The sequence below is a fragment of the Mustelus asterias genome, chromosome 3, assembly GCF_964213995.1.
Source record: "Mustelus asterias chromosome 3, sMusAst1.hap1.1, whole genome shotgun sequence".
Classification (NCBI taxonomy): Eukaryota; Metazoa; Chordata; class Chondrichthyes; order Carcharhiniformes; family Triakidae; genus Mustelus; species Mustelus asterias.
In genome coordinates, this window is record NC_135803.1 from 117,335,669 (window position 1) to 117,356,755 (window position 21,087).

Consider the following 21,087-nt stretch of genomic DNA (forward strand, 5'->3'; position numbering starts at 1 on the left):
GGCACATAGGCATTGCTGGCAGGGTCAGCATTTGTTGCCCATCCGTAACTGTCTTTAACTGAGTGGCTTGCTAGGCCATTTCAGAGTCACATGTAGCACTGACCCGCTGAGGGTTTCCTTCCCTGAAGGGCATTAATGAACCTCATTAGACTTTCCATTCCAGATTTTCCGTGGTGAGTTTCAAACTTGGGTCAATACCCAGGAGTCTGGATTACTAATCCAGAGACAATACTACTTTGTCAGCACCTCCCAATTATTTAGGTTCTTGGAGTGCTGCCCTCTGAAGCAACATCTATCTGTCAGAATACTCTGTGCTCTTGGTATTGACCTGCTTTGATCTTCTCCCAAGCTCTTAGGTGGTTGGATCATGTTTTTCTGTGCCAGTTGTCATTTCATGCTAATATGACCTTGGTCATTTAACCATTTCTTGTTTCCACGTTGCAGGTTATATATTTTGTTTCTCTTTGTGTGCATCTGTTTTCTCTGGCCCTCCCCATTCTGCTGCTATTTAAATACTGTCAATTTGTAATAACCTCCGGTTCTGATGAATAGTCTAAATTTGAAACACTGACTTGTTTCTTCTCTGTGTAAATGCTGCCTGACCTGCCAAATGTTTTCAGCATTATCAGTTGTTTTTTTGTTTGTTCAGGTTTCTAGATTTTGCAGTCTTTTGTTTCCATATATTGGAGCAGCTTCTTGTTTAACACTCCCCAATCTCCTTTCATTATTGCATTTGCGAGATCAGTGAGCAGCCTCTTGCTGTAACACAGATTGCAATAACCTCAAAAACAACTTCCATTGCTTTCAACTCACTCTTCAGGAAGGAACCTCAGTCACCTGCATTTGTTCTTTATCTGACAATCAGGCAGGGTCAACTATATTATCATTCTGAAGAGTTATGTGCCATTTATAATTTTCTCTTGCAGGTTATAACTATTCAAGTTATGCTACTCTCTACAGTGTAGCATGGACAAGCAGGCTGAGTAGTTTATAATGACATCTGACACCATAATGAATGGATCAACCAGTAAGAGGCATATTTCCGTGCTCCCAGCCAGGCAGTTAGTTTTTCTTAGTGATTGTTCAAACTTGGCAATTCAGCTGACAAATGATAGAAAACAGATTGAAAGCTTGAAGCTGATAAAATTAACTCTTAACAAGTGTTTATGAAAAATGTCCAGATAATTGTAATGAGAAGTGTGTTGAGGCTGTGCATCGTAACAGAGGGGATGACTGATGCGCGATTAATCCACTCGGGAGGCTAGATCGTACCCGGGAATAAAGGCTTTTATTCGCAACAAGAATAGAGCATACTGCTTAACAATACTATCCCAGACTAAGGGCCACTAGGAAGTGGCAGTGACCTTTATACTCCTATAAGAAGGCGGAGCCAAACGGAGTGTACCACAGAACAATGCTAACAGGTGGAACACCCCAACCCTAACCCCAACAGTAACAAGAGTAACATATGTACAAGTACCCATAGTGGTAATCATCTATGGTTCAGTACCCATAGTGGTAATCATCTATGGTTCACCACAATGACAACACACTGGAACACAATAAGCTGAATCTTCTGGACTTTGAGAGTTTTCGAGAGGCTGAACCTTTTTTGTGTCCTGACTGTGTTTGCAGGGGACATCAGCGCATGATCCAGCCCATTAAGAACCTATCTACCTTCCAATTGTGGATGTTGGGTGGCTTCTGGAGGTGGAAAGTGGTCATTGGGTGGCTCATTGCCAGAGCAAGTTGGCAGCTCTCACAGTATCACCAGTGAGAGCGCTGCTAAGGGGCAAGCAACAGGAATGGCAAGGATGCAAAGGAGCTGCCATCAACAATGGAGGAGTGACAGGGACTGCACCAGTCCCAGCATTATCGAAGTTGTCAGTCTGCAGGAAATCTTCACTCGTGGGAATGCTTCGTCCTTGCAGTACCTTGTTAAAAAGCTTTGAAATCTCATGTAGCTCCGATCTCCTACTGTGCCAATGCCCACTCGAAGTGACTGGGTTCCTGGCAAAGTGGGGCCTGTGTGCCACTGTCAAAATTGCCTTGAGCTGGAAAATCACTGAAAATTCATCACTTGACTGATTTAATTGGTTTGCCGCTGCAAGGTTGCAGGCAGTCTAGGGCAGTGATGGGCAACCTAAGCTAGTGAGTGGGTCGCATGAGTGACCCTCCTTTATCTCAGTGGGCCGCAAGATTGAAATCAGGCTTGTTCCTTAACCATGATCCTATGAACCAGATTGAACACATTAATAAACACCATGATGCGCTATCAATTAGGCAAAAGACTACTTGTGTGCCAATACAACTGTAGGCTTTTATTCATTACAGAATCAGGAGCACATCCCAACAGATAACCAACCTCGACTGAACAAGGGGGAGGAGACAGCCACCTTTATACCAGGTGACAAGGGGAGGAACCGAGGAGGGGATGTGTCCAGGCATGACAAACACACAACGGTGGTCCATATAGGACAAAGGCACAACTGAGGTCCACCACATTCACCCCTTCCTTTAAAAAAAAACAACACAGGGTGAAGCGGAAACAATATCACAAGTCCAGACGAACCGGTGGCTTGATCCGCCGTCGCGATCGTCGTAGTGCAGGTCGCAGAGTCGTCCGAGCAGGGAGCGATGTCGGCCCAGGCTCCATGCGGTGAGCGTCGAGAGAAGGCGCCAGGTGGTGTGAAGCGGACCGATCTGTCGTCCCGTCCAGTCGTCGGGTACTGCGTCGCGACGACTCTGGCGACTCAAGCGAGCTGTACACAGAGGCAAGAGGAGTGAGCAGTGGCCCTGGTGGCGTATAGAGAACAGTGGGAACTGGAGCTGGGGGGCCGCAACAGGCTCTGGGCGCACAACATTGGAGACTGGGACTGAAGGGGGGAGGGGCGTAGCTGTCTCTGAGTGGACAACACCGGGGACAGTGGGGCGGAAGGACGTGGTGGCCTCAGGTGCACCCGCGGGTGCCAAGTCATGGACAGAGACCGTGTCCTCCCGCCCATCAGGGTACGCTACATAAGCGTATTGAGGATTAGCGTGGAGCAATTGGACCTCCTCGACCAAGGGATCTGCCTTATGGGTCCGGACATGCTACCGAAGCAGAACGGGCCCCGGGGACATTAGCCAATCCGGGAGCGAAGTACCCGAAGAGGACTTTCTGGGAAACGAGAACATCCGCTCGTGAGGGGTCGTATTGGTCGCTGTGCACAAGAGTGACCTAATTGAATGTAATGCGTCCGGGAGGACGTCTTGCCAACGGCTGACTGGAAGGCCCCTAGACCGTAGCGCTAATAGAACAGCCTTCCAGATGGTTGCGTTCTCCCGCTCTACTTGACCATTACCCCTGGGGTTATAGCCAGTGGTGCGGCTGGAGGCAATGCCTTTGGCGAGCAGGTACTGCCTCAGCTCGTCACTCATGAAAGAGGACCCACGGTCGCTATGAACATAGGATGGAAAGCCGAACAGGGTGAAGAGCGTGTTCAGGGTCCGAATCACCGTAGCTGTGGTCATGTCCGGGCAGGGGAAGGCAAAAGGGAAACGCGAGTATTCATCAATGATATTCAGGAAATAAACATTGCGGTTAGAGGAGGGGAGGGGGCCTTTAAAATCAATGCTAAGGCGCTCAAACGCGCGAGTGGCCTTTACAAGGTGCACCCTACCTGGCCGGTAGAACTGTGATTTGCAATCAGCGCAGACCCTGCATTGCCTGGTAATCGTCCGGACTTCCTCGAGGGAGTAGGGCAGGTTACGAGCTTTGACAAAGTGGAAAAGTCTGGTGACACCCGGGTGACAGAGATCGTTATGGAGGGACTGTAGCTGGTCCAGTTGGGCGCTGGCACATGTTCCACGGGACAGGGCATCTGGGGGCTCATTGAGCTTCCCAGGCCGGTACATGATGTCATATCTGTAGGTGGAGAGCTCAATCCTCCACCGCAAGATCTTGTCATTCTTAATCTTGCCCTTCTGCCTGGTGTTAAACAGGAAGGCAACAGACCGCTGGTCCGTAATTAAGGTGAACCGTTGGCCCGCAAGATAATGGCGCCAGTGCCAGACGGCTTCCACGATGGCCTGGGCCTCTTTCTCAACCGAGGAGTGTCGAATCTCAGGGCCTTGTAGGGTCCGGGAAAAGAAGGCCACCGGACGGCCCCTTTGGTTAAGGGTGGCGGCTAGGGCAAAGTCAGACGCATCACTTTCCACTTGGAATGGGATGGATTCATCCACAGCATGCATCGCGGCCTTCGCGATGTCCGCTTTGATTTCGTCGAAGGCCCGACGGGCCTCCTCCACCAGGGGAAAAGAGGTCAATTTTAGAAGCGGACGGGCTTTATCCACGTAACGGGGAACCCACTGGGCATAATAGGAGAAGAAGCCCAGGCATCTCTTCAGTGCTTTGAGAGTAGTAGGGAGGGGGAGCTGCATAAGGGGACGCATACGGGCTGGGTCGGGACCAAGGACACCATTTTCTATCACGTACCCAAGGATGGCAAGGCGGCGTGTCCGAAAAACACACTTCGCCTCATTATATGTCAGGTTCAGGAGAGTGGCCGTACGGAGGAATTTTTGTGGGTTGGCATCATGGTCCTGCAGGTCATGGCCACAGATGGTGACATTATCCAGATACGGGAAAGTGGCTCGTAGCCCGTGCTGGTCCACCATTTGATCCATGGCCCGCTGGAAGACTGAGACTCCATTGGTGACACCAAAGGGGACTCGGAGGAACTGGTAGAGGCGACTGTCCGCCTCAAAGGCAGTATATGGGCGGTCCTCCGAGCGGATAGGGAGCTGGTGGTAAGCCGATTTTAAATCGATCGTAGAGAAAACCCTATAGTGCGCGATGCGGTTGACTATGTCCGCGATACGGGGAAGAGGATACGCATCTAGTTGGGTATACCTGTTTATGGTCTGGCTACAGTCAATCACCATGCGGTGTTTCTCCCCCGATTTAACTACGACCACTTGCGCCCTCCAGGGGCTGGTGCTGGCCTGGATAATCCCTTCCTTGAGCAAACGTTGTACTTCGGACCGAATGAAGGCCCGGTCTTCCGCACTATAGCGCCTACCTTTGGTGGCTATAGGCCTGCAATCCGGGGTGAGATTATCGAATAAAGTGGGGGGGGGTAATCTTGAGGGTCGAGAGACTGCAGGTGGTGCGCGGGGAGCGCTGCAGTGACAGCTCCTTGCAGACAGAGAGCGGGGGTTAAGGGCCATCATACTGCAGGGTGACGCTCCTATGATGGGTGAGGAAATCTAACCCCAGCAGTACAGCTGCGCAGAGTCGCGGCAGCACGAGGAGCCGAAAACGCTCGTAGACTGTGCCCTGTACCGTCAGCGTCACCAAACAGCACCCGAGGACCTCCACTGAGTGGGAATTTGAGGCCATGGAGATGGTCTGGCTCCAGGGTCGCACGGGAAGGGTGTATTGACGCACTGTGCGAGGGTGTATAAAACTTTCTGTGCTCCCGCAGTCGAACAGGCAGTTTTCTGCATGGTCATTTACCTTGATCTCCATTATTGACTTGGAGAGTTGATGAGGCTGCGACTGGTCCAGCCAAATCGATGCCACCGTCGAATTCAGGAAGAATCCATCTTCGTCCGCGTCTGATGACATCACGGATAAAGCTTCCTGCTCGGCGCGTCTTGATGACAGCCTCAAAGATGGCGATTCCCGCGCATCCTGTGACCGCATCAAAGATGGCGACTCCCGCACTTCCGGTGACCGCATTAAAGATGGCGATTCGCGCGCAGCCGCCGCCTGCATTAAAGATGGCTGCGCCCGGGGAGCACACGTGGCGCCACGAGACTTCGGAATTGGCTTCGCCCGGCAGACTTTAACGAAGTGGCCTAGCTTACCGCTTACAAAAGTAACATTTGGGCCCTGCCGGAACAGCCATCGCGGTGGAGCTGTCGATGGAACGGGATGCGGGGTAGGACCCGAGGTTGTGAGAGGCCGCTTCTAGCGTTTCAGCCATCGTGGCCGTTTTCCGGAGATCCAGGCCATCTTGTTCAAGCAGGCGCTGTCGAATGTAAGTAGACACAATGTAGGCATCCCGGATCAGGTCCTCCGTGTTCTGAGCTGCTGAAACAGCCTTACAGTTGCAAGCTCGAGCTAGGACCCGCAGGGCGCGCAGAAATTGGGCGCACGATTCTCCTGGCTGCTGCTTGAGAGTAGCTAGGAGGTGTCTGGCGTAAACCACGTTAGGGCTCTTTCGAAACTGCCGTTTTAGGAGTTCTATAGCGTCCGCGTATGTAGCAGCGTCCCGGAAGATACGGTAGACTGCTTCGCTTACCCGGGTGCGGAACACGTGGAGCTTAACGTCGTCGGAGTCGATGGTCGTAGCGGCGTCGACGAATGCTTCAAAGCAGTCCCGCCAATGGTCAAATTTATCAGAGGCTCCGACCTCTTGAGGGTCTAATGTTAACTTGTCGGGTTTTAGAAGCTGCTCCATGTTGGTCAAATGTTATGAATAAAATTGATGCGCTATCAATTAGGCGAAAGACTACTTGTGTGCCAATACAACTGTAGGCTTTTATTCATTACAGAATCAGGAGCACATCCCAACAGATAACCAAGCTGGACTGAACAAGGGGGAGGAGACAGCCACCTTTATACCAGGTGCCGAGGGGAGGAACCGAACCGGGAGGGGATGTGTCCAGGCATGACAAACACACAACAGTGGTCCATATAGGACAAAGGCACAACTGAGGTCCACCACACACCAAATATTTTATAATGAGTTAGAGAAAATGCTTCATTTTTTATATCTTAATAGAACTACAATCAACTTCAAACGGTAAAACAAAATAAATATTTACGCTTTAGACACAGAGGGAATGCACGGCTCTCACAGTCAATGTTCTGTGCAACCAGCATCCACCCTCATCTCACTTGTCCTTGCTTTATGTGCGTATCACTTCCGTCATAGCGATAGGAAAAAAATTATGTGGACGGAAATCAGCAGAATGTGGCAACCTTGCATGGTCAATAAAATGTCTCGTAGGCCGCACTCAAAACCCTGATGGGTCGCATGTGGACACCAGGCCACAGGTTGCCCATCACTGGTTTAGAGCCAGCCCACTCCAGAAAAAAGCAACCAAAGGTGGGAGCCTGCTGGCAAACAAGTTTGATGCAACTATTTACTAAACATGTTTGGCCTCTGCCACACTTCCAAACCTGTAACCAAGGGCTTGGGAAAATTCTCTCGCTTATGACTATTCAAAAAGCTACACTAATACAAGTAATTGTCTGCTTTAAAAGCTGGCTACATTTTACTAATGGAATGATGGATTTAAACTGTGTTTAATACTTCAGTGATTTTAAAGTGAAACTTAATCATTAATGCATAAAGTAACATTATTCCTTTGTCTAGGTGTGAATTATGTTATTGTCAGCCTTTAATTTCTATTCAGATTGATGAATCAAAATTGATAGTAATTATAAACAAATGTAAGGGCCAAAGAAAAAGGAAGAGATTAATTTCCAGGTTATTTGAGAACTCTTGAATAAACTATGTCACTCTTAATAGATTCATAATATTTGTTGAGTGAATTTGAGAAAAATAAACCTGCTTTAACATTTCAGTCTGAAGAACTTCATTAAAACAGTAGCTTCTTGCAAAACTTCTACAATATTAATTCCATAACAACTGATAATTTGAGCATTAACATCATAAGTTTAATTGTCAAATCCAAAGCAAAGCCAGCTGTTTAGATGGTTAAGCTGCTCCGAAATACTTACATGCCCTGCCACCACCAAAGGCCCACTCTCCATGAAATTAACCTGCTCTCCCAAGCAGGGAGAAGGAAACCTGTCTAAAGTCGGTGGGAGCTGTCTTTCCTTATGCAGCTCATAATCCACTGATCTCTTCAGAACTCAGTTTTAACTCTTGTTTGAGCAGAGAAATTGCTGCAGGACATCAGGAAAGGAACAGCCCCGAAGAGGTCAAAAAGCAAAAGTATTTTTCTTGCCTTTGTAAGTCCAAGGGGAACAGGATTGCTCATCTGTGCCCCGCAACAAAAACTTAGGTCTCTCCAGCACTGGACTTATGCTTGCCAACACTGCTGGAATGACTGGGTGTCTCCCGGAATCAGCATCAATGTCCAGGTGGCCACAGAAATCCCTGCGAGAGATTTTAAAACATTATTTTATGTTGACACCATTGAGCACGTTGGACCAGTTTTCTTCATTACCCCCTCCCCAAACCAGGAATGAGAGTTTCAGTGGCATTAGCTGGAGGAGAGCGGGAACTGGACAGCAAGCAGATTACAACTTCCTGAGGACACTGCAGCCCGGGGTGGAGGTGTAGACTGAAGGTCTGGTCCATAAAAAGTTAATGTGGACTGGGTACACTACTGCCCACACAATGATGTAAGAGAATACATGACCCACACCTAGGAATCGGTGTAGTGTTGGACAGGACCATGTGTAGAAGCAAGCATGAAGACAGTTCTTAGCTTGGACCTTTACTGTATATAGTTTCTAGTAATTAATAATTACTTACTACTGAACTACCTAGACTACAAATACCTTGACAAGACCTACCAGACTACACCCAGTACCTTACAACATGGAGAAAGCGAGGCCGTGAGGGGGCTGTAGGTGACTTGTCAAATGAAATGCCAAAAGCTGAGATACAGGGTGAGAGTAATATCTGGATACGGCTGTGATAGAGGGTAAGTAGCTCACTTCAGATTGGGATTTTCTTGTTGCTGATGTTGACTGTATCTCCATGACTTTACCCCCCCATAAATCCACCCCAACCCACACTCCACCAAATATTGTGCAACGCCAGCAGTAAGAGGACATGGAAGAGGATTTATGTTCATGTATCTCTGTTCATAGCCAATTCATAAACCTAGAATCCACTCGTGCCACAACGCTGGATTCCGTGATTTCACTTTCACCAATATCTCCCAGAAAATGTCCAGCCAAAGTTGGCAATCCCTGCCTGGACTTCCATTTAAGCGAGTTACATAGGAATCAATTAAATCCCGATCATGACAAGCCCTTGCTATTTAATTATAAATCACTTGCCTACGTCTGAGCATCTTATCATCTCCACTGAATAAGAATATGTCTGAGGCAAAAGCAGAAAGGCAGGCTTCAGGAACCATTACAGTTTCATGTGCTATCATGCAGGATTTCACCATTTACTATGCTGATTTGCTAACTTCCCTGCAGCATGCCATTTTTTGCATCGAGTCTTCAAATATCTTGTTTGGAGTCTTTCGGTTGTTAGTCACTGCACTTGTTGTGGGGAAATGTCATTCTTTAAGATCCCTTTATTGTGGGAGATAGGGGCAGGAATTACACTGAAATGTTAATTTTAACTGAAATTGAGCTCATGCAGGTTTACAAATCTTGTCTTCAGCGTGAAGCTGGAGAGCGGGGAGTAAATGTCCATCGAAGCTAGATGGACCAGTGTGGAATTGATTTGTTTCTGGCCTGTCTTCTGAGCAAACAATGAGGACCATTAAATCTTTCCTTTAATCATCCAGGCTCACTGTATTAAATTAGCCTGAACAATTTTTATAACAGTAGGTTAGTTAGCAGAGGCTTCCACCTGAGGTGGCAGTGGTAGTCAGTTGGGGTGCGCAGAGTCCTTTGGCTGTGTGGTGAACCATAGTTGGTTACCACTATGAGTACTGAACCATAGATGGTCAGCACTATGGGTACTTGTAGATATGTTACTGTTGTCACTGTTGGGGTTAGGGTTGGGGTGTTCTACCTGTTGATATTGTTCTGTGGTACACTCCAGTTGGCTCCGCCTACCTGGAGGAGTATAAAGGTCACTGCACTGCCTGGTGACCCTTTAGTCTGGGATTGTATTGTAAATAGTATGCTCCATTCTTGTTAGTAATAAAAGCCTTTATTTCCCGGGTACGATCTAGCCTCCCGAGTGATTTAATCGCGCATCAGGCTGCTTTGACTGTCGGGTATATTATCAATTCCAGACAACATTGAGATAAGAGGCCTAGCTCTCAAATTCTGTTCCAGGATAATAGGACAGGAAATCACATGCTAGATGTGAATTGGTAAGTTCTGTGGAGGGAGACAAGGTAACGTCCGAGATTAGCTTACCTTAATAAGACAGTGATTGGTTGTTGGTCATGTCTTGGTTTGATACGGTGATAGAAATGACTGAAATAAGATGTTATTTGATCCACCAACTGGAACAGTTCAATGTGGTTCATTATTTTATCTACAATGCGGAGGGTCGAAAATTAAGTGAAATTAAGCTGAGATTTGTCAAACTATTACATTTATTGGGTAATTTTTAAAAAATCATTCAGTTTGTGGTGTTTCAAGCTGGACTTGTATGTTACATTTAGGTGATTGTGCATAAGGACACCCAAAGCCAGCTGAATATGCTTTCACAAAAATTAACCCTCATGATGCCAGATTCTCCTCAGCCCTTCTCTGGGATTGTTTATCCTCACCACCCTTCTCCTTGATTTATCTAGAATGCTGGACTTCATGGTAGGGCTGCTGTATTTTAGGGTTATTTTGATTGGTGGTCTATGTGAAATGTTTGCGCAAGTCACCAACAGAATTATAATGAGACCCAACCAATAAAATTAGGCCAGCCTCTCACCAGTAATATCAGGACAGTAAAAGCTTCTGTAAGTATATAAAAAGGAAGATAATAGCTAAAGTAATGGTCCCTGAGAGGACAAGGCTGGGGAATTAATAATGGAAACAAAGAAATGGCAGAAACAGCTATTTTGTATCTGCCTTCATGGTAGAATACACTAAAAGTATCCCAATAATAGTAGAAAACACAGGGACAAAAGGGAGAGTTAGGACTGAAAACAATCACTTGAGAAAAAGTAATAGGCAAACCTATGGGACTAAAGTCTAACAAGTCCTCAGGACTCATAAGAAGTGACTGTAGAGATAGTGAATGCATTGTAACCTTCATAAATTTCCCAGATTCTAGAAAAGTTCCAGTGGATTAGAAAACCACAAATTCAAGTAAGGTGGGAGACAGAAAGCAGGAACTATAGGCCATTTATCCTAACATCTGTTAATGAGAAAATGCTGGAAGGTGTAACAGGACATTCAGGAAATCATAATACACTCAACATGAGTCAACATGGATTTATGAAAGCAGTTGACAAAGTTGATAAAGCTCTTTGAGTATGTAATGATAAGATGGATAAAGGGAAACAAACAGACATGGTATATTTGGATTTCCAAAAGGCATTTGATAAGGTGGCACACAAAAGGTTAATGCACAAGGCAAGTGCTTGGGGTAATATACTAACATGGATACAGGATCACTTTATCAGCTAACTAAAGGAAAACAGAGTTGGGATAAATTAATAATTTTTGGTTGGTAAACTGCAACTGGAGGGCTGTCACAGGGATCAGTGCTGGGACCTCAACTACAACTAGTTATAACATGGATGAAGTACTAAGTATATTGTAACCAAATTTGCTGATGACACAACTATAAGTGGGCAGGCAAGCAGGGAAACAGGCACATTGAATCTGTAAAGGGATATAGATAGGTTGAGTAGGCAAGCAAAAATTTGGCAGGTGGAGTATTATGTGTGGAAAAATGATGTTATGCACCTTGTTATGAAGAACAGGAAAACAAAATATTATTTAGTTGGACAAATACTTCAGAATGCTACAGTACAGAGGGATCTGGGTGCCCTCATATATGAAACACAAAAAGTTAGAATGTAGATACAGCAACTAATTAGGAAGGCAAATGGAATGCTAGTCATTATTGCAAAGGGAATGGAATATTTAAAAAATGAAGTCTTGCTACAACTGTACAGGCATTGGTGTGGCCATACCTGAGTACCGTGAATAGTTTTACCTCCTAATTTAAGGAGGGATATACTTGTATGAGAGACAGTTTGGAGAAGTTTCACTAGATTGATTCCTGGGATGAAGGGGTTGTCTTATGAGGTAGGATTGAATAGGTTGAACTATACTTATTGGCGATTAGAAGACTAAGAGGCGATTTTATTGAAACATATAATATTCTGAGAGGGTTTGAAAGGATAGCTGCTGTGGGGATGTGTCTTCTTGTTGGGGAATCTTGAGTCGGGGACATCATTTCAGAATAAGGGGTCTCCCATTTAAGATGGAGATGAGGAATAATTTCTTCTCTCAGAGGATTGTGATCTAAGGAATTTTCTACCTCCGAGAGTATTGGAGGCTGAGTCAATAAATAAGACTGAGAGAGACAGATTGTTGAATTATGTGGAAGTGTAAAGCTATGGGGAACTGACAGAGAAATGGCAAGAGGCCTTGAGGCCACAATCAGATCATGCAAGATATTATTGAACAGTAGAGTAGGTTCAAGGGGCTGAATTCTTATGCTTCTATAATTCAGCAATCCAATATCTCAGACCTTTTCATTCCAGGATGCAGACCTAAGCGCTGTCTCATAGGAGCAAAGGATTTTCACTTCAAACTCAGTTCATACTACCTGTGTGGAATTGCACTAATGAGATGCAGGATCATTACAACATGACCACCAAGTATGCCATTGAGCAAGTCATTGAAACGTTGAAGATGCCTAGCTAGATCTGGATATATGCCCCAGTATGTCTAGAATAGTGGTGATGTGTTCTGTGCAACATCATGCCTTAGGGATAATATCAGATGGAGGACCAAAGGCTCATCACCCATCCTTGAGTGCAGAGACTGTTAGAAGGGTGAGGAAGATAAGAGATGGGATACCTAACATCAGCCTAGCTGCTAACATTCTTTCCTCAGACGCTTTAATATTGCAATTATCCAAGTGTGAAATATAACAAATGAATACATGCAGTCTGCTCCCACGAGCATCATCACACCTACCCCCTCCTTTGCATTAAAATGCTCTTCAAATGTTCATCTATGCATCACACATCCACCCAATGTGTTTTGGCACGTATTGACATTCATCATAAAACAAATGAAAGGGCGAGTTGGCCCTCAGGTCACAATAGTGGGAAAGATCTAGACATGGTATGAATGATTAAATTTTATGTGACATTATTAAAAAAAAACTTCTTTGTGCATTACAAATTCTTCACATTATGTTTCTCCCAATTTCTACATGCTGGATTCGTGTTGCTTCAGCCGAGGTGGAGGCAGGCAGATCCCTGTGCTGAGTGTTGAGATACACTAGGCCTAAGCCCTCTGGGTTTTGGAATTGCTGAAGGCCCCCCGGAATGACTGTTCTGCCTGCCTCTGTACAGCAGCAGACTTGGCCATTGGAAGACGTAGGGCCCGATTTTACCATTGTGTTGCGCCCGTTTTCGGGTGCGAAAACTTGATAAAGTCGGGCATGAGGCGATTAGCGCAATCCACGCCCGCATCTGCACAGATGCCCACTTTTCCAAGACCTGAAAATGGCTGCGATCCGAACTGCGCCTAAAAGGGGGGCAACGGCGATTTAAATGTATTTGCATGCAGATCATTCTCTAGTGGTGGGAAGGAGGAGAGAGGCCCGATCATTCTCTGGCAGGGGGGGAGGAGGGAGGCCCGATCATTCTCTGGTAGATTGGGGGGGAGGAGGGAGGCCAAATTGTTCTCTGGTTGGGGGGGGCGGAGGGGGGCCCGATCATTCTCTGGTGGGGGAGGGAGGGAGGAGGGAGATGGGTCAGATGTATCCCTGGGTGCAGGGAGTAAGGGGGGGTGCGGTGTGGCGGAAACCGAGGCTAGATGATTTTCTGGCGGGGGGAGGAAGGAGGTAGGCTCGATCTTTCTCTGGTGGCGGGGGGTGGGTGGGGGTGGTGGCAGAGGGAGGCAAGATGGATCTCTGGTCGGGGGGGGCAGAGGGGACTGCTGCCACACTGCAGGCGATCAGTGGGGGGGAAGGGGGGAACCACTTCCACTCTGCGGGCGATCAGTGGGGGGGAAGGGGGGCAGAGGATCGTGATTGGTCTGGGTAGTGCAGGGGGTAGGTCGATAAGGGGGCAGTTATGTTGTGGGGGTGGGGCGATGTCTGTGGGGGTCATCGCTCCCGCTTTTTGCTCCCGGGCCACAAAAAGCGGATAAAGCGGCCTGGGAGCGATGTGACAGGGGCACGTTTTAAAATTTTTTTTTCACTGCGCATGTGTAGTTCAAAGCTCCGATCGGAGCTGCAGAATTTCAGGCGCGATAGGCCCCACCCACAGTGCGATTCAGATTAGCGATTTTTATTTCAGGCTGGGTGCGTTTGGGGGCACCTGAGGGCAGTTTTCCAAGTCGGATCTGAATTACGTCCAGATTCAGCACTTAGAATGAAAATGGTAAAATCGGGCTCATGGGTAGCATGTTGTTTTTAGGCTGAAGGAGAGAGGACAATGGGCTAGGGAGGTGGAGTACATAAAGTGGAACCCCATTTCCTCGCCTCTTTTACCATCATCCTTCTCTTGGTCCAGCACCAATACACTCTCAACACCATGTTGGAACACAGCACTCGGGCGGCACAGTAGCACAGTGGTTAGCACTGTTGCTTCACAGCTCCAGGGACCTGGGTTCAATTCCCGGCTTGGGTCGCTGTCTATGTGGAGTTTGCACATTCTCCTCGTGTCTGCGTGGGTTTCCTCTGGGTGCTCCGGTTTCCTCCCACAGTCCAAAAATGTGCGAGTTAGGTTGATTGGCCATGCTAAAATTGCCCCTTGGTGTCCTGAGATGCGTAGGTTAGAGGGATTAGCGGGTAAATATGTAGGGATATGGGGGTAGGGCCTGCGTGGGATTGTGGTCGGTGCAGACTTGATGGGCCAAATGGCCTCTCTCTGCACTGTAGAGTTTCTATGATTCTATGATTCTAACACCATTAACATGCCATAAGGCCACAAATAAGGAGGGGAATTTAGTGAGTATAGAACATAGAACAGTACAGCACAGAACAGGCCCTTCGGCCCACGATGTTGTGCCGAGCTTTATCTGAAACCAAGATCAAGCTATCCCACTCCCTATCATCCTGGTGTGCTCCATGTGCCTATCCAATAACCGCTTAAATGTTCCTAAAGTGTCTGACTCCACTATCACTGCAGGCAGTCCATTCCACACCCCAACTACTCTCTGCGTAAAGAACCTACCTCTGATATCCTTCCTATATCTCCCACCACGAACCCTGTAGTTATGCCCCCTTGTAATAGCTCCATCCACCCGAGGAAATAGTCTTTGAACGTTCACTCTATCTATCCCCGTCATCATTTTATAAACCTCTATTAAGTCTCCCCTCAGCCTCCTCCACTCCAGAGAGAACAGCCCTAGCTCCCTCAACCTTTCCTCATAAGACCTACCCTCCAAACCAGGCAGCATCCTGGTAAATCTCCTCTGCACTCTTTCCAGCTCTTCCACATCCTTCTTATAGTGAGGTGACCAGAACTGCACACAATATTCCAAATGTGGTCTCACCAAGGTCCTGTACAGTTGCAGCATAACCCCACGGCTCTTAAACTCCAACCCCCCTGTTAATAAAAGCTAACACACTATAGGCCTTCTTCACAGCTCTATCCACTTGAGTGGCAACCTTTAGAGATCTGTGGATATGGACCCCAAGGTCTCTCTGTTCCTCCACAGTCTTTAATTTAGTGAGTATGATGGGAGTCTTGCCCTTCAATTGGAGAACTGGCAGCTCTCCACCCTTCCTGCTTGGAGCTTGACTGGGGGGTGATTGTAAGCAGCACTCTCGCTCCCAATCAAACAAGCCCCCTGTTCCTGGCATGGCTGGAGCACCTGGAGGAAACCCATACAGACACAGGGAGAATGTGCAAATTCCACACAGTCACCTGAGGCTGAAATTGAACCCGGGTTCCCGGCGCTGTGAGGCAACAGTGCTAATCATGTGCCACCATGCTGCCCTACCACTTTGCCACCATGCCACCATGGAGATCCATGGAGACAGACACTCTCTCCATAGCAGACGTTCTTGCAATTTGCTGCAACACAAATCCACCAGCAATTGCATTGGTCTTATCCACCCACACACACACAAACACACACCCTCCCACCAACTCCCCACTCTTGTTTACAGTGCGCCTGGCATATATTTCAGTAGTTCGCTAAGTTGCTTTTGGATCTTTAGCATTCTCCTTTTCAACAATAACCCCCTGACTTTGTCCTCTGTGGATAACTGCCTCGAGCTTGGATAGGAATGCCACTCTTACCCTTTGCCACCACAACAACCACTCCTCCTACAATTTCCCTCAGGGCCTGGGAGAGAAAAACGGGCCTTGGTGTTCCTCCTAATTTGGGGACCTTTATACCGTTAATTATTGAGGTTGGGTGAAGGGGAGAGTGAGCAATGATATGAGTCTAGAGGGAGTGATGTTGGTTATTACACCAGGGATATGTTCTTCAAATAGGGGCCTTGGAATCTTTAATCTCCAGCTGAAGCATCATGAGAGAGAAATGGATCCCTGGCTTAGTAGCAGCTTTGTCTACGCAGTGCTGAAAGTGGGTGGGATTTAACATGGATCTCCTGGAGAGAGGGGGTCTTTGAAGGCAGAGGCCTGGCATGGGGTGGGGGGCTCACTAATCCTTTCTAACCTTTAACACCAGCTTCAACCATTACAGGATAGAAACCATTGTCATCCTAGCCCAGTCCCGGGACTGGCTGAACTGTGAATATGTTCACACATCTCAGTATCGTTTGGGATGACTAATTGTCTGATTCCTACCATCTCTTCCGCTGCCAGCTCCATTGCTCTTTACCAGTTATGGCTGCATCCCCTCCCTCAAACTCCAGCAGTTGCTGGAACCTCATCCTGCCCAACATGTGATGTCTGCCAAATATCAATTGTTGCCTGTGAGGGGCTTTACACATGACCCTGTCACGACCACACCAACCACAGTACTTCAACATGTGAACACCATTGCCGTTCTATCCCTGCCCAACATGTGATCCCCTCATCATTGTCAACCCTCGTCTGTGAGCTGCCTGGCATGTGAATCTTTCACTGAATCCTTCATTGTCTGCTGTCAAACACATGGCAATCCCCCAATGGGATTTTCTGCTTTTCTCTTTGACCATCTTCAGTATTGTGAGCCTGCAATCTGCTAGAGCACAGGCCGTGGTGTTTTGTATCTTCTGCATCCCGCCCTTATTCCCCAGCCCTGCTGTAAATTCTCCACCATTGTCTCCGCCACCAGTGTCTGCGCATGAGGTGTGAATTACCAGGTGAAAATACAACCAACTCTCTAGTTGAACCCAGTGAATTGTGTATTTGTGCTAGTAGAGTCATAGAATAGAATCATAGAATCCCTACAGTGCAGAGGGAGGCTATTCGGCCCATCAAAACTGCACCAACTCTCTGACAGTGTCTTCCCCAGGCCCTCTTCTCTGCCCTATCCCCGTAACCCTGCACATTTACCATGGCTAATCTATCTAACCTACATATCTTTGGACTCTAAGGGGCAATCTAGCATGGCCAATCCACTTAAACCTGCACATTTTTGGACAGTGGGAGGAAACTGGAGCACCTGCAGGAAACCCATGCAGACACTGGGAGAACGTGCAAACTCCACACAGACAGTCACCCAAGGCTGGAGTTGAACCCGGGTCCCTGGTGCTGTACGGCATGGTGCATGGCTATAGATCCTGTGATGGTGATTGAGGCCCTGTGAAGAATTATTCTCAGGGATGTCCTGCCGTGAAGTCCCTGGAAGACAAAACAAAGGGATATGATTTGTCTTGGCAAAGTCATAATGTTGACAATCACCATACTTAGTCTTCCTCAAAGTTCAGTCATTGAAATGATATGAGCATTTGTGCATTAGAGATATTTGTAACTAGTCACCAGGTTTCTGTGAGCTCCCTTTCTCTGTCTCTGACTGAGAGATGTGGCATGTGTATCAGCAGGTTGTCCTCTGGAACTGGGAACTACACTATTAGTGGCTGTCAAACTCCATCCCTGTCCCTTTCCTTTGTATTTTGCACTCTCTTCTCCTACAAGGGGCAAATAAACAAACCTGTGAGTGAGTGAAGGTGAGATATTTACCTGATGGATGCAATGCATTTGGAGGGAGCGACTGAGACACATGCATTTAATTGAATAAGGATTGGGGTGAATGTCAATAGTGGATGGATAAATTGGGAGGTGGTAAACTGTAAAGGAACTGAAGATGGCTGAAAGTTGTGGGTGAGAAGTGATGTGATGACAAGTACTAAGCAAGAGAGAATGGAAAAGGGCAAGGTTTGAGGCAGATGGTGTACTTAAATCAGCAAATATACTCACTTTTTCTGATCTAATTAGGTCAAGAGACAGCTTGCTACATTGCATCTTAGACATGGGCATGACCCTGCTGTTGCCCATCTCCAACAATGCCATCTTGGTGAGAGCAGCTGGTTTCTTCACAGTAATTTCATTGCAGTGTTAATGTAAGCCTACTTGTGACACTAATAAATAAACTTAAACTTTTCCCCCAGTTGCACCCTGAAATAATTCCAGTGAATTCCAGTGAGGCATCATTATACCTAGATTCAGCTTTGGCTCTCTCAATCCTGAACACCTTCAATTATTATCCCTTTAAATACAGCTGAAATTATGTGGGTGCACATCAAGCCCGCATGATCACTTAGAGATTCCATAGTCACTCTGCCTGAGCAGGTGGGAGAGAGATAGAGGACAGGACAATGGCCCCTTCATCCTCACCCAGTTTTCTTCTTCCTTTTCGTTCCTACTTGTTTACCTCAAAGAGGTTTAGTTCTGTTGGCAAAATTATAAGAAAGAAGTCAAATTAGAGTAAGGAAGAAAAAACAACCCTTTGTGTTTCTCTCTCCCTCCCTCTCAGTCTCAGGTAAATTAGAATCTCACAGGTGCATGTGACGAGTAGTGAACAGTTCTGTCAACAAAGCGCAGGCGTGAATGACTAGTTAGCTTCAAAATCCACTTTTTAATTAAAAATCAAAGCAACATTAGATAAACAAAACAATTTCTCTTTCACCTCTCTCCTCTGTCACCCATTTCTCTGATCAATCCCTCCCTCTCTGACTAGTCTCCTTTTGACTCCAGTCTCGCTTTCTCTCAAGTCCACCTCTTTCTGATTTGTCCATCTTCCTCACATCCATCTCTGATTTCAGCCGCTTTCTCTCCCTCAGACTCATTTTGACTCCAATCTATCTCAGATCCATGACTCTCTTCAGTGCTGTTATGAGTCTAAAGGCAGAACATTTCTTTTGGCATTTTTAGAGATAGGAAGGGGATTTAATCAAATGGGATGATGGTGGGTGCAGACCCTGTCATTTTCCCACCTCCACCACTACACTGAAGGAGGTTGTCTGGCTCATTACGTCCATGTTAACTCTTTGATTCCAGTCTCTCTTTTCTCTCCCTCTTTTTGATTAACATACCTCTTGAGGTTTAAAGAACTCAAAGCAAAAGTTACAACAGGTGTGCAAACAGAACACTGGTATTTGCTTTCTCTCTCACACAGACAATTGTATCATTTTTAAAATTAAACAGATCATATAAATATTATCTCATGTTATCTCAAATTTATTTGAAGAAAAGCTATTGGTCAAAAAGGCACTAAAAAATCTCTTCCGCTTCTGATTCAACCTTTTTGTGTTTCTCCCAATCTCTTTCTGTCCTTTACGTTTAGGGAACACATATTATGGTCTGGCTGTGTTTAGCATTTGGTTAGGAGGGAAAGTATCACCAACTGCATTCCTTGTGCTTCCCCACATTCTTCACATCCAATATATCTCATGCCCCTCCACGTTTCCAATCTCTTTACATTGCAAAAATGGAATTAAGCCTCTTTCATTCTCGAACACACTCACACAGCTTCTTTGTATTTTTAACATATATTTGGATTGTGTTCTTTTAAAGTAATGCCTGAATTTAAAGAAATATATTCTATCAGCATAACTAACTGAATGCTGGTGATGTAGCCTGAAAATTAGGCACACTGCATGTTCACACTGGACAATTCAGAGTGACAAGTGTGCGCAAAAATATTAAGTTCAAACCCAGGCTTTTGGGAGAGGCAGAGACCTTCAAGTCAAAACTTTAATAAAGTCATCAAAAGACATAAAAGACAATTCAATGAATAAATGTAATCATGCTATTGTGATACATGTATTTTATTAATCATTTATTCTGGACACTAGAAATTTCTATTACTGAGAAAAATGATGGATGGAAAAAAAATTCAGAAAGCATTCTGAGCAACTTGTGGGAATCTGGTGGCCCAATTATGCAATTGTGGGATGATTGTTCCTTTACTATAAAATACTAGTTATCATATGTCACACAATGTCACATATCAAACATTGAAAATGCTTGTCATTGCTCCCCCTACAGGAGCAGCAAGTACTGCAGGTGTTTTCAATGAAGTGTCAATTAGTTAACTTCAATTGAATTTAAGAATTTAATATTTAATAGATGGAAGAAGAAAATGCCTAGGATGTGGCATAGGTCTTCTTGTATTCTAATAAATACAATGTCAAACATTCAACTGAAAAAAAAATTCTCTTGAAGGGAATGAAAAGAATTTAACTTTTCTGGAATGCTATGGAAATTCTTATCACTGTGAAAGGATATTGTTTCAACAAATATGCTTTCTGATGCTTCGCAATACAAATGTCACACAGGACGTCACCTTTCTATTAAGCTAAATAACTCTGGATAATGAATGTATTGGGTGAATAAAGCACCGTCAGCTCTCCCCACTTGAATCACTTCAATCATGCCCAAGTTGGTCTGACGTAGATTGACTCCCTTTGATGTGATTCAGTGAGTAGTGTATCATTTATTGCACATTCAAGCTTCAAGTTTAGGATCATTACTTTTTTAATCTCCCAGTAAAAATGAGCAACCACCGTAAGAGTAAACAGTTTAATTTACTGTAGACCATACTAATAATACAAAGTAATCAGACATATGTACAGCTCCCTTGAATACAAAGAGAGAAATCCATGGATTACAATGACCACGCAAAGTAACTGGTACTGTCAATGCACATCAGTATCTTTTGGTTATAACCCTGCTGCTCTATATCTGGAAAAGCTGGAACGGGTTCTTTGTAACATCCCATGTGAATTCCAGAAGTGATTTTTGTGTAGTTATTCATACTGTTGTACATTGGTCAGACAGGGTATATTGAGCAAAGCCAGCATGCTATTAGTGCTTGATGGAACT